The sequence below is a fragment of the Canis lupus genome, chromosome 38 (assembly GCF_048164855.1).
Source record: "Canis lupus baileyi chromosome 38, mCanLup2.hap1, whole genome shotgun sequence".
Taxonomy (NCBI): domain Eukaryota; kingdom Metazoa; phylum Chordata; class Mammalia; order Carnivora; family Canidae; genus Canis; species Canis lupus.
In genome coordinates this window covers 17,480,038-17,492,263 of record NC_132875.1, presented here as the reverse complement: position 1 = coordinate 17,492,263, position 12,226 = coordinate 17,480,038, and positions in this window count along the sequence as shown.

Below are 12,226 nucleotides of genomic sequence, written 5' to 3'. Positions count from 1 at the left end.
CCCTCTCTCATTCTTGCTCTATCTTTCTCCTTTTCTTTAAACCACCTACCTTCCTGCATCTGGCCAATGGCTTATCACTCAAGATTCAGTTTAGGTGTCACTTCATCTAGAAATTCTTCCATAATTCCTGCAATCTGGTTTAGATGCCTTTTATTATTATTTTTTTAATGTCATCCGTGAGCAAACTGCTCTTCTCTGCACATATCGCACTGAAATTGCCTCATTGCTTGTCTGTGTCTCCAAAATACTGCAAGCTCTCCCAGGGCAAGAAACATGTATTTATCTTATTTATTATCATATCTTCAATACTGCGCATAGTACTTGGGATATAGTAAGCATTCAGTAACCATTTATTAACTGAATAAGGAGAAATAGATATAAAGCTTAGGAAAAATAACAAGAAAGGCTGAAAATGTTAGAGATATTTTAGAATCATTGCGGGACTACTCACTGACTTACATATTATCCTGAAGCTCTGTTACAGTTTGTAAGCTGTATTTAGAAAGTTAACAAAGTAGAGATTTGATGCTACAGAGGCCTAATGTTAATCCTTATGTAAAAATGCAATTTAAAAGTAATTAAATGGTCAGTGCACTCTTGAACTTGCTGAATGGTTTACCCATTTTTTTTTGCCTGCATGCAGACTTAGTTTCTTTCAAGGGTAATAATGATAAAAAGCCAGAAATTTGTATAAAGGCTTTTCTTTTCTCTTTCTTTCTTTCTTTCTTTCTTTCTTTCTTTCTTTCTTTCTTTCTTTCTTTCTTCTTTCTTTCTTTCTTTCTTTTTCTTTCTTAAAAAGATTTTATTTATTTATTCATGAGAGACACAGGGAGAGAGGCAGAGACACAGGCAGAGGGAGAAGCAGGGTCCTTGCAGGGAGCCTGATGTGGGACTCGAGCCTAGGACTCTGGGATCACACCCTGAGCCGAAGGCAGATGCTCAACCGCTGAGCCACCCAGCCATCCTGAGGCTTTTCTTTTCTTTTTCTAGTCACAATAATATTTTGAAATCTCCATATTATGAATGGACACAATTTTACTTAAAAGGGAGTTTGAGATGTTCTGAGCATGACACAGAATATATCGATCATGTTGTAAATCTGAGACCATTGAACGGCACAATAGTCTCTTAGATGAGATGCCAGACACTCCTGTTCCTTTTGTTTTATCACGGAAATGGGAAGGGCTACCAATTGGAAGCATTCTGGAGAACATAGTATACTGGTTTGGCTCATAAGATTTTATGAAAGCCGTGCTGAGTTAAATTATATTGCCTGACTCCTAGGACACAGAGGATGTCCTATAGCCAATAAAATATTTTAACATTCTTTCAGTCATGGTGTCTGCTTCCTTTTGGAAATTATGCCAGTCACAAAGGGCCATGATGTCTACAATAAAAAAAGTAGTGGGGTTGATAGGTGTGTATAGCTACAAACATAGCTCTCTCTGCTTTTATTCTGGGGCTGGACCTTAATTATTAAGACTTTTCCATCATTTAATCTTTAACAATCTCGAAGTCAAGGAAAATCCCTCTTCCCGGGAAGTAATATTGAAATAGACACTAGAAAGAAAACACAGAAATGCTATATAGCTTTATCAGTACCCACAAACCACCTTCTTGCTCCAGGGGGCAGTTTACAATTCAGAGATCCACATCTCATCCCAATATCCACTCCTACCAGATATTCTATAATACCACCGTCCATTCTCTGGAGTCACATGTGCTTTCTCTCTCTCCTCTGGAGAATAACTGAATGAAAGGAGGGATGTAATGCCCTTTGTTGTGCTGCCTGTGAAAACTGTGGAGGAAAAACAAGCAATGCAAACAAAAACAATGAAAAGGCTGGGCTGATGGCCATTGTCTTAGGGCATTTCCTTACAGTTCTCCAGCCAGAGTTGAAAATAAAATCAGAGGAAGATTACAATTTCTTGTCCTATTTATTACAATATATGAAACTAGGACACATTAAAGTACTTCTTTAACATTTTTTCTAAACTGAACAGTTTTGTGGATCAATAAAAGTGTTGACCAAGGTTCTTAATTTGCAACCCATGGACTTGGACGTGAACGCCTATCTTGCTGGTAACATTGGTTTTGCATATATATGCAAGTGCGTTTTTCTTAGGTGATTTTATTAGATTGCACAGGGAATGCAAGATCTGGAAGAGATTAAGTATTGCATATCTCTGTAAATAGAAATATATAGATGTAGCTATAGATAAAAATACAGATATAGACCCTATCAACTATAATATAGGATATTATAACTAAATATATGCACATATATATGTATAAATATAAATATATTTACATATAGTTTATATTTACATATAAATACATCTAAACATATACATACTTATAATATTTACACATATGCATATAATATTTATCAACATTTTAAGTTGTTGACATTTAGAAATGATCAAAGATTTTGTAAAAAATAAAAGGATGCTGAATATATTGAACGTTTTCCTGTAAGGAAACATAGATCATACAGAGATCACTAGGATGATAACTCACTTAGGAAAAGAAAAAGAGATATGGAGATGGTTTGCAATTAAGTCAAAGCACATGAAAGAATAGATAAAATCAAGACTGTTGTATAATTTCATCTTTCTTTTCATTTTCTTGATTGTCCTTCTTGGTTTGCTTTTTACCAAAATGACTATCAATAAATGGCTATGTACTATTAATAATGGATACACCAAGTATAATTAATTTCATTGATGTATTTTCATTGTTCCTTGTGGGCAGATATATTACTTTAGAATTAAGTCAGGATCTATGCAACTGAAATGTAATGTGATTTCCTGAATAAAGGCTTCCCACTCTTCATAGGTACATAGATAAAACACTTAAACTATATTCCCTGTAAGAAGGGGCTGAGAAAATCTAGCATTTTTATCATGAAAACTTTACTGATGAGTTCCACAAACACAGTTTGGAGGACCTAAAATATGACATCGGAATTCTCCAACTCTTTGACAGATGCCTCAAATTCCTTTTGACCATGCTTTGAATTTAGTTGGACAAAGTTAATGTTGAACAATGCAGAGGAGATATACTTTAAAAGGGTCTCTTAGCACAGCTTTGTTCATAGTCAGTGATGCACTTTAGCCAGCAAGTGTTTAATTTCAAACTTAATAAAATTACCAAAATGTGAATCTTAAAATAGAGAGGTATTTAAGAAATGTCTCTTTAGGGAGTGATTGCTACCAACTGCATGTAAAGCACAATTGGAGACTGCAATAGTACTTACTGTAAAAGAGCATCTGCTCCTGGGCCTATTAATCCTCTTGCTTATAAAAACTATCCAGCCCTGAGTGCACACAGGGAGGGGAGGAAGGCAGAGCACACTGCTGGCAGCCTCAGGTGGGGAAAGGGCGAGGGCAGTGAGAGCATCTCTGAAAGCTACTTTAAGGCACTAATGTCCAGCATCTGTTTGCTAATATTGTTTTATCACTCTGCTAGGCCATATCCAGTTTATTCAATCTAATATAGATAATGAACATGAAATCTTTAGGGTAGCTAAGGACATTTCCTAATGAATATAAGAACCTTTGAAAGGGAAATGATTATAATGGATGCAACAGTGTTCTTTGAGTCACTAGACCGAGTAAATTGGACATGACATAATAGCTTCTTGTTTTTGCCAGAGACTCACTCTGGCTCCTTAGAGAGAAATTCAGTCATTGCTGTTTCGGTCAACTCTTTATCAGCTGTTTGAATTATTTGATGAATAGCTCCAGTGGATATCCTGGGGCTTGGAATTCTTAGGGTGCTTGTCTATGCAATAGAAGAATTTAGAATGTTTTGGCTAAGCATATTTTCCTTGCCAAATCTTGTATCCAGAGTTAAGTGTAATGAAATGATGTGCCCAACTGGAATCTTTTGAGAGTTGTCTTCATTTTCACCTTTATATTTCAGTAGAATAATACCAATGAAAGCACATTGGGCATAAAGCATACTATGAGTTTCTCCTAAGATTAATCCCTGTTTGGGGCACGTGGGTGGCTCAGTTGGCTAAGCTTCCAACTGTTGAGTTTGGCTTAGATTGTGATATCAGGGTCCTGAGATCAAGCCCCTCAGCTGGGCTTGTGCCTCTCCCTCCCTCTCCTGCTCATGCTCAAGAATGCATATGTTCTCTCTCTTTCTAAAATAAGTAAAACAAAAATCAATCAATCAATCAATCAATCAATCAATAAATAAATAAAATCTTTAAAAATAAGATTAATGTCTTTTTTTTCTTAACTACTCTCTACATCCAGCATGGGGCTTGAACTCACAACCCTGAGATTAAGAGTCACATGCTCTACCGACGGAGTCAGCCAGGCCCCTCGATTAATCCCCCCCCCTTTTTTTAAAGTAGATGATGCTGTCTAAAAATTGAAATATAATCTTCTAGAGTTTAAATTATTTTCTCATTTAAATAATACTAGTAACAATAACAATCAGTTCTCATATAGTGTTTATTTTCAGCTGAAGTTCTTAATCCTCTACATAGGATAATTTTCAAAAAAGTTCTGTGAGGTAGATACAATTAATATCTCTGTTTTACAGATAAGGAAACAGATGCAGTGAAGTTTAGAACTGTACCCAAGATCATAGAACTATAAGGTAGTTGAACTGAGATTGAAATCAATGCCCCAGAGCCTATGCTCTTCACCACTATGCTGCCTCTTGAAAATTTGTAATACAAGTTAGGATGGTTTAGTGTTGCTGAACAACTCTGTGGCAATATAGAACAAGATTTGAAAAATATTTGTGTCATCACTAAAAAGATAATTAGCACTGGAATCCAGTGATATTTAACCTTATTGATCTTGCATAATTAAAGATGTTTAATGCACCCAACCTTATGTTTTTTTGAGACTGCAAGGACTAGGAAGGCAGCTATGCTCACCACTATACCACCAACGCTGATAACTGCTGCCAGGACTGGAGATGTGTTTCGTATGCAATAAGGCTTTTGATTAAGAAAGAACAGGAAATAACAGGTTGACCAGCCCTGGGCAGGGTGCGGCACCTTGGATAGACTTGATCTCATGGGGAAGTGGGGAAAAAACAGAACATAACCTGAAAAGCTACATGTTCAGGCCCTACACTCAGGGTAAACTAATTCTGCAGTCATGCTTTAGGGAGAAGTGGAACTTTGGCATTCAACATCACTCTGATAGCAGCAACCTGGTTCCCTTGTGCTGCCTCCAGAAAGATAGGTCCATTATTCTGTCCTCTTGAGCTTTGCTATTTTATGCCCCAGTCCATCTTTGTTTCAACTGCTTTTACTTCTGCTGCTAACTGACTCTATCTTTGCATGTTTCACGTTCAAACTTCCCAAGAAAGAGCATTTGTTTTGTTTGAATTATCACCATCCAGTATGAAGGCATTTCTCTCTCTCTCTTTTTTTTAAAAGATTTTATTTATTTGAGAGAGAAAGAGTCAGGGATAGCATGAGTGGGGAGGAGGGATGGAAGCAGAGGGCAGAGGGCAGAGAAGCAGACTCCCCCCTAAGCAGAGGGCTGGACATCAGGATCATGACTTGACGGAAAGGCAGATGCTTAACCGACTGAGCCACTCAGGTGCCCCTATAAAGGTATTTGTTATGGATAGAATCCTGTGACAGTCACCTATGGATGGCTACCTTGGAGTCCAACATCCACCCTTGCTCCAAACAGCTGCACCAAAAACTAATGATCTATACATACAAAATCCCTCTACCAATTCCCTCAGAAGAGAGCTAAGTGCAGTTAGACATTTAACACCTAGTGTGCAAATAATAGCTCCCTGTATTTCCCCCTAAATTATGTAAATGCTAGTCAGCCTGAAAACTTTCCTCAATGAAGCTAGATCTCCATTATATTTAATAAAGTTCTTGTTTAAAATTAATGAAAGTAGTGTTTTCTAAACACATAACTAAGGTAAAATTATTAGGTCAGTATTAGATTTGAAGAAATATTATATAAATATGCATAAATTTCAATATACATGGCCAACTTTCTAATCCTTACACTCCTTTTCTTACAGAGATTGAAAAATTGAGAGCAGACATTTCTTTCATTGAAGAACTAGAAGTTTAATATCAAAATAAATTCTTTCGAATAAGTCTTCAACAATGTGGCTCTGTGGCTATTGGTTTCTTTTTATTTCACCGTTAATAAAAAAAAAAAAAAGCAATGACTCTGTAATTTCTAGGGCATAATGTGCCTTTCAAAATTTAAAGACTGTTGGTACAAGTCATAAGATATATTAAACTGCAAGGATTCAGTCCCGGTGGATGAATGTGTGTCCTTCTGTGTATGTTATTACCTTGACTTAGTGATGGCACTTCCCTGATGGATTATTCACCTAAGCTTCCCCCACTATCAGGAATCTTTTATCCCTGTATTCTTGTGACAGTTTAATATGGCAGACCTCTGCACTGATCCTCATATAGTAAGGAAAATGATCTGGTGGGGAAAGAGAAGAAACTAAAATGAGAATAAAAATGAGTTGTGTTGAGCTGAGCTTTCTCTGAAAACTGAGACACCTATGTCTGAAGATTTTTACAGTTTTCTTTGTTTTGTTACAGTATCATCTGTTTGAATTAACAGGTTTTCTCTCTTTTTTTTTTTTTTTAAATTCTTGAGGTAAAATTGGTCTGTAATGTTACATATGCTTTGGGGGTCCATATTTGTATACACTCCAAAGTGATGACCTACTGTAAGTCATCACTTACATTATCCATCAGCGTTTGGTAGAACCTCTTCACCTGTTTCACCCACTGCTAATCAACTTTCCCCTCTGGTAACCACCAATCTGTTCTCTGTATTTATGAGCTTATTTTCATTTTGATTTGTTAGTTCATTTGTTTTGTTTTTTAGAAGTCACACATAAGTGAGATCATCTAGTATCTGTGTTTCTCCATCTGACTTATTTTACTTAGCATAATATCCTCTACCTTCATCAATGTTGTTGCAAACAGCAAGATTTCCTTCTCTTTATGACTGAATAGTGTTCCATTGTGTCAATCTATCTATCATCTATCTTCTATCTTCTATCATTTATCACATTTTCTGTACCCATTCATCAATCATTAGACATTTAGGTTGTTTCCATATCTTAGCAATTGCAAATAATGCTGCAACAAACATAGGGAATATTGTGTTTTCATCTTTGGATAAATACCCAGAAGTAAAATTGTTGGACTACATAGTAGATCTAGTTTTAATTTTTTGAAGAAACTTCATATTGTTCGTCATAGTGCACATTGTTCATCATAGTGGTTGCTCCAATTTATATCCTTTATCAACAAGGTACAAGATCTCCTTTTTCACTACGTCCTCTCCAACACTGGCTAATTTTCTGTCTTTTTGAAAACAGCCATTCTAATAGATGTGAGGTGATATCTCATTGTGGTTTTGATTTGCATTTCCCTGATAATTAGTGATATTGAATACCTTTTCATGTGCTTGTTGGTTCTCTGTATGTCTTCTTTGGAAAAATGTCTATACAGATGCTCTATTTTTTAATTGAGTTGTTTGTTTTTTGTTATTGTTGAGTTGTATGAGTTCCTTATATATTTTGGATATTAATCCCATTTGAATATATAATTTGCAAACATCTCCCATTCATTAGCTTGCTTTTTCATTTTGTCAGTGGTTTCCTTCACTGTGAAGAGGCTTTTAGTTTGATGCAGTCCCATTTGTTTAATTTTGCTTTTTTTCCTTCTTGTCTTTGACATCAAATCCAGAAAAAAAACATCGCTAAGACTGATGTCAAGGATTGCCTACATTTTCTTCTAGGAGTCTTATGGTTCCAAGTCTTATGTTCAAGTCTGTAACACATTTGGAGTTCGTTTTGTAAGTGGTGTAAGACAGTGGTTTAGTTTCATTCTTTTGCATGTAGCTGTCCAGTTTTTCAAGCAGCATTTATGAAGAAGATACTGTCCTTTCCCTATTGTATAGTGTTGACTCCTTTCCCTGTGAATTAATTAACCATATTTCTGGGTTTATTTCTAGGGTATCTATTTTGTTCCATTGATTTGTGTGTCTGTTTCTATGACAATGCCATACTGTTTTGTTTACTATAGATTTACAATATAATTTGGAATCAGTGAGTGTGATACATTCAGCTTTTTTCCTCTTAAAATCCTTTGGCTATTTGGGCTCTTAAGTGGTTCCATATGCAATTTGGAATTATTTGTTCTATTTATGTGAAAAATGCCATTGAAATTTTGATAGGTATTATATGGAATCTGTAGGTTGCTTTGAGTAAAATGGACATTTTAACAGTGTCCAATCCATGAGATCAGACTATCTTTCCATTTATTTGTATCTTATTCAATTTCTTTCATCATTGCCTCATAGTTTTCAATGTATGGATCTCAGAGCACCTTGGTTAAATTTATTCCTAGGTATTTTATTATTTCTGATGCAATTATAAATAGGATTATTTTCTTAATTTCTCTTTCCAATAGTTCATTATTAGAGTATAGAATTGTAATAGATTTCTATATATTGATTTTGCATCCTACAACTTTATTGAATTCATTTATTAGTTCTGACAGTCTTTTGATGAAGTCTTTAGGGTTTTTTATGTATGAAACCATGCCATCTGCAAATAGTGATAATTTTACTTCTTCCTTTGCATTTAGATGCTTTTTATTTCTTTTTCTTGCCTAATTTCTAAGACTTCCAATACTACATTAAATAAAGTGATGAGTGGGCATCCTTGTCTTGTTTCTGATTTTAGAAACAAGTGAGTATGATATTCTGTGTGGGTTTGCCATTTATGGCTTGTATTATATTGAGGTACATTCTCTCTATACCCATCTTGTTGAAAGTTCTTATGGTAAATGGTTGTTGAGTTTTGTCAGATGCCTTTTCTACTACTATTGAGATTACCATACGATTTTTATCCTTCATTTTGTTCATATCATATCATTTTGATTGATGTGTGAATGTTGAACAATTCTTGCATCCTTGGAATAAATCCCACTCAATCATTGTGTATGATGTTTCTAATGTATTGTTAAATTTGGTTTGCTAAGTTTTTGTTGAGGATTTTTACATTATTTGTCATTAGGGACATTGGTTTATATATATATATATTTTTTTTTCTTTTTGTTTTCTGTTGTCTTTGGTTGTGTTAATCAGGGTAAATATAGCTTCATAAGCTGAGTTTGAATGCAATCTTTCCTTTCCAATTTTTTTGGAAGAGTTTGAGAAAGATAGGTATTAGTCTTTGAATATTTGGTAGAATTTACCTGTGAAGTTGTCTGGCCCTGGGCTTTTGTTTATTGGGAGATTTTTTTATTACTGATCTCGTTGTTAGTAATTTATCTATTCAGATTTTCCATTTCTTCATGATTCAGTCTTGGAAGATTTTATGTTTCTAGGAATTTGTCTATTTCTTCTAAGTTTTCCAATTTGTTGATATATAATCCTACTAGTCTTTTACGATCTTTTGTATTTCTATGACATCATTTGTAACTTCTCTTTAATTTATGATTTTTATTTATTTGAGCCCTTTCTCTTTTTCTTGGTGAATCTAACTAAAAGTTTGTCAATTTTGTTTCTTTTTCAAGAGCCAGTCCTTACTCAGTTCCACTCATCTTTTTTATTGTCTTTTTAGTCTCTCTTTCATTTATTTCTACTCTAATCTTTTATTTCTTTCCTTCAAGAGATTTTCTTCATTGATCTATTTCTTCTTTAATCTTTACTTCATAGTTGGAATTCAAGCTCAATATGTCATTTTTTTATAAAAATAATTTTATTTTATATTTGTCATTTGAAATGACTCCAGTACATTTTACCTTTTGTGAATGCAAAAGTCTTTTGTGTGATTTTATTCTCCCTGCTGATCTCTGAAAAAGTGTTGTGAATTGTCTATTATACTAAATTCTGGCTGAACTTTGGTTCCAAGTAGCTTAGAGACAGCTCTGTGCTACTCATTAGTGGAAATGTGTTTAAGCCCATGGTGGCAGGTGAAGGAGAGACTCATAAAATATTTATAAAGAATAGAATAAACTGGATTCAGAGTGGGGAGTATGGCACTAAATTGCACCACAACTTGAGGTGAGTCACTTAACCCCACAACCTTCTGTTTCTTCACTGGCAAAAGGGTTACACTACTATTTGTCCTCAGAGGTGGCTGTGAATTTTAAATATTAATACCATGTTTGATACATGTGGCCATTTCTAGGTCATTTGAAAATACTATTATTTTTTATTAGATAAAATATAATTCCCTAAGAATTAGGGCTCTATTAGCTAAGTAATGTAATATTGGGAAAGAAATAGTCCAATAATATTCTAACATATAGATAATTCATCTTTCATTTACCCATGGTACTATAGAATATCAGATTATTACAGATAGGAGAGGCTGATATAATTCAGTATATTTAGGATTTAAGCCTAGGCACACTAGAGATTTCATGTAGGACCCCTCAGGGTATGTAGGGGAAGGAGGCAGTTTAGTGGGATTTCACATTTCCCTTCTCTGTTTCCTTAAAAGAAGTTCAGCTTTCTTTCTTTTTTTAAAAATGTATTTTTGATGTGTCTCCAAAAGATTTGAAGTATTTTGCCAAAAAATGTTTGAAGATCACTAATCATAATCAATATCCTCACTTATAGGTACAGTCACTGAATTCCAAATCCATCCTTAAATCATGTTTGTCTGTGATTCTAATTGCTAAAAGAGCTATAGAGAAAAAAAAAAATTAAGATCTTAGAGCAATGTTTTCAACCTTGGCTATACATTGGAATCACCTTGAGAGATTTGAAAATCTTGAAGCCCAGGTGGCTCTCTAAACCAATTATATCAGGTCTCCACAGGTGACTCCGATGTGCAGCCAAAGTTGGAAACCACTGGCTTGGCAGGGGGGAGAAGTGACTTTGACTTAAGTTGGTACGGAAGTATATATGGAGAAAGTAGGCTCTGAGTAGGATTCGACAGATGGGCTAAAATTTGTTGGAAAAAGTGGAGGAATTTTAGGTGATAAAATAATATTAATTTCAGAGAATTAATAAGAGTGAATGGAAGGAGAGAGAAAGAGAGACAGAGGGAAGAAAATCAGAAGTGTAAAATGGCATTAAGAGTCAGAAATAACTTCATATGTCAAATTCTGGCTCTTTCATTTATTATCTGTGAAAATATGGCCAAGGTACTTAATCAGCTAAATCTCTGCAAAATGGAAAATAAAAGGGCCTACTGAATGAGATCTAGTAAATGCTCTCAATATCAAGTTTATAGAAAACTCTCAATATTTGTTGACCATTACCATAATCATTATTACCAGCAGATGGCATTGAAAGTTAAGGACTGTCACTGGAGCGAGTTGGGCCCAGATTGTGGAAGGACTTGAATGCCAGGATAAGCAGCATTTTCTTTTTTCCTCTTATTGGAGCTTAAGTTTTTGAGTACAGGATCAAAGCAATTACACTAATGTGTTAGATATGTGTAATGGCAATGTGCAGGAATGATGGAAGAGTAGAAAGCAGGGGCGGGGAGACAGGATAAGAGAGATGTACTGTAGCCCAGGAATGAGGCCCCTAGATGATAGCAGTTGGAATTTAGGAGAAAAACTTATAAAGGAGACATTATTCAGGAAAGTCAGAGTAGAGAATAGATACTGATTTGATTTCTATGGCAGCAGGGAAATCTGAACGAAAATAGTCAAAGTGACTTTAAGCTTGAAAGAGTGACAGAGGAGCCAATATCTAGTTTGGAAAAAAAGAGGAGCAGTTCGTTGTATGCCTTTCTAGCCTGAAGTTAGGGCGGAGCTGTTAAAAAGAAGGGGAGAAGAGAGTTGAAAATGTAATCTGGATATCAGGAGAGGGGTCAGACATGATGATAGAGTTTGATAGTCACTCACATAGAAGTCCTAGTTGATAGTATGAGGGTAGCTGAGACTCCAAAAGAGGATTGTAAAGTGAGAGGAGAAGATTTTTCGAATCCCATAGATGTTTAAAATTTGCCTTTACAAACCCCCACCCCCAATCTCCCTTCCCCTTTCCTACTAGAGTTGACTCTTGAACAACACAGGTTTGAATGGCGCGGATTTACTCACATACAAGTTATATTTTTATAAACATAACAGTACTATAAATGTATTTTTTCTTATGTTTTTCTTAATACATTTTATTTTCTCCAGCTTACTTTATTGTAAAAATACAGTTTATTATACACATACAAAATATGTGTTGATGTGCTAGTTGTATTATTGGTATGGCTTCTGGCCAAC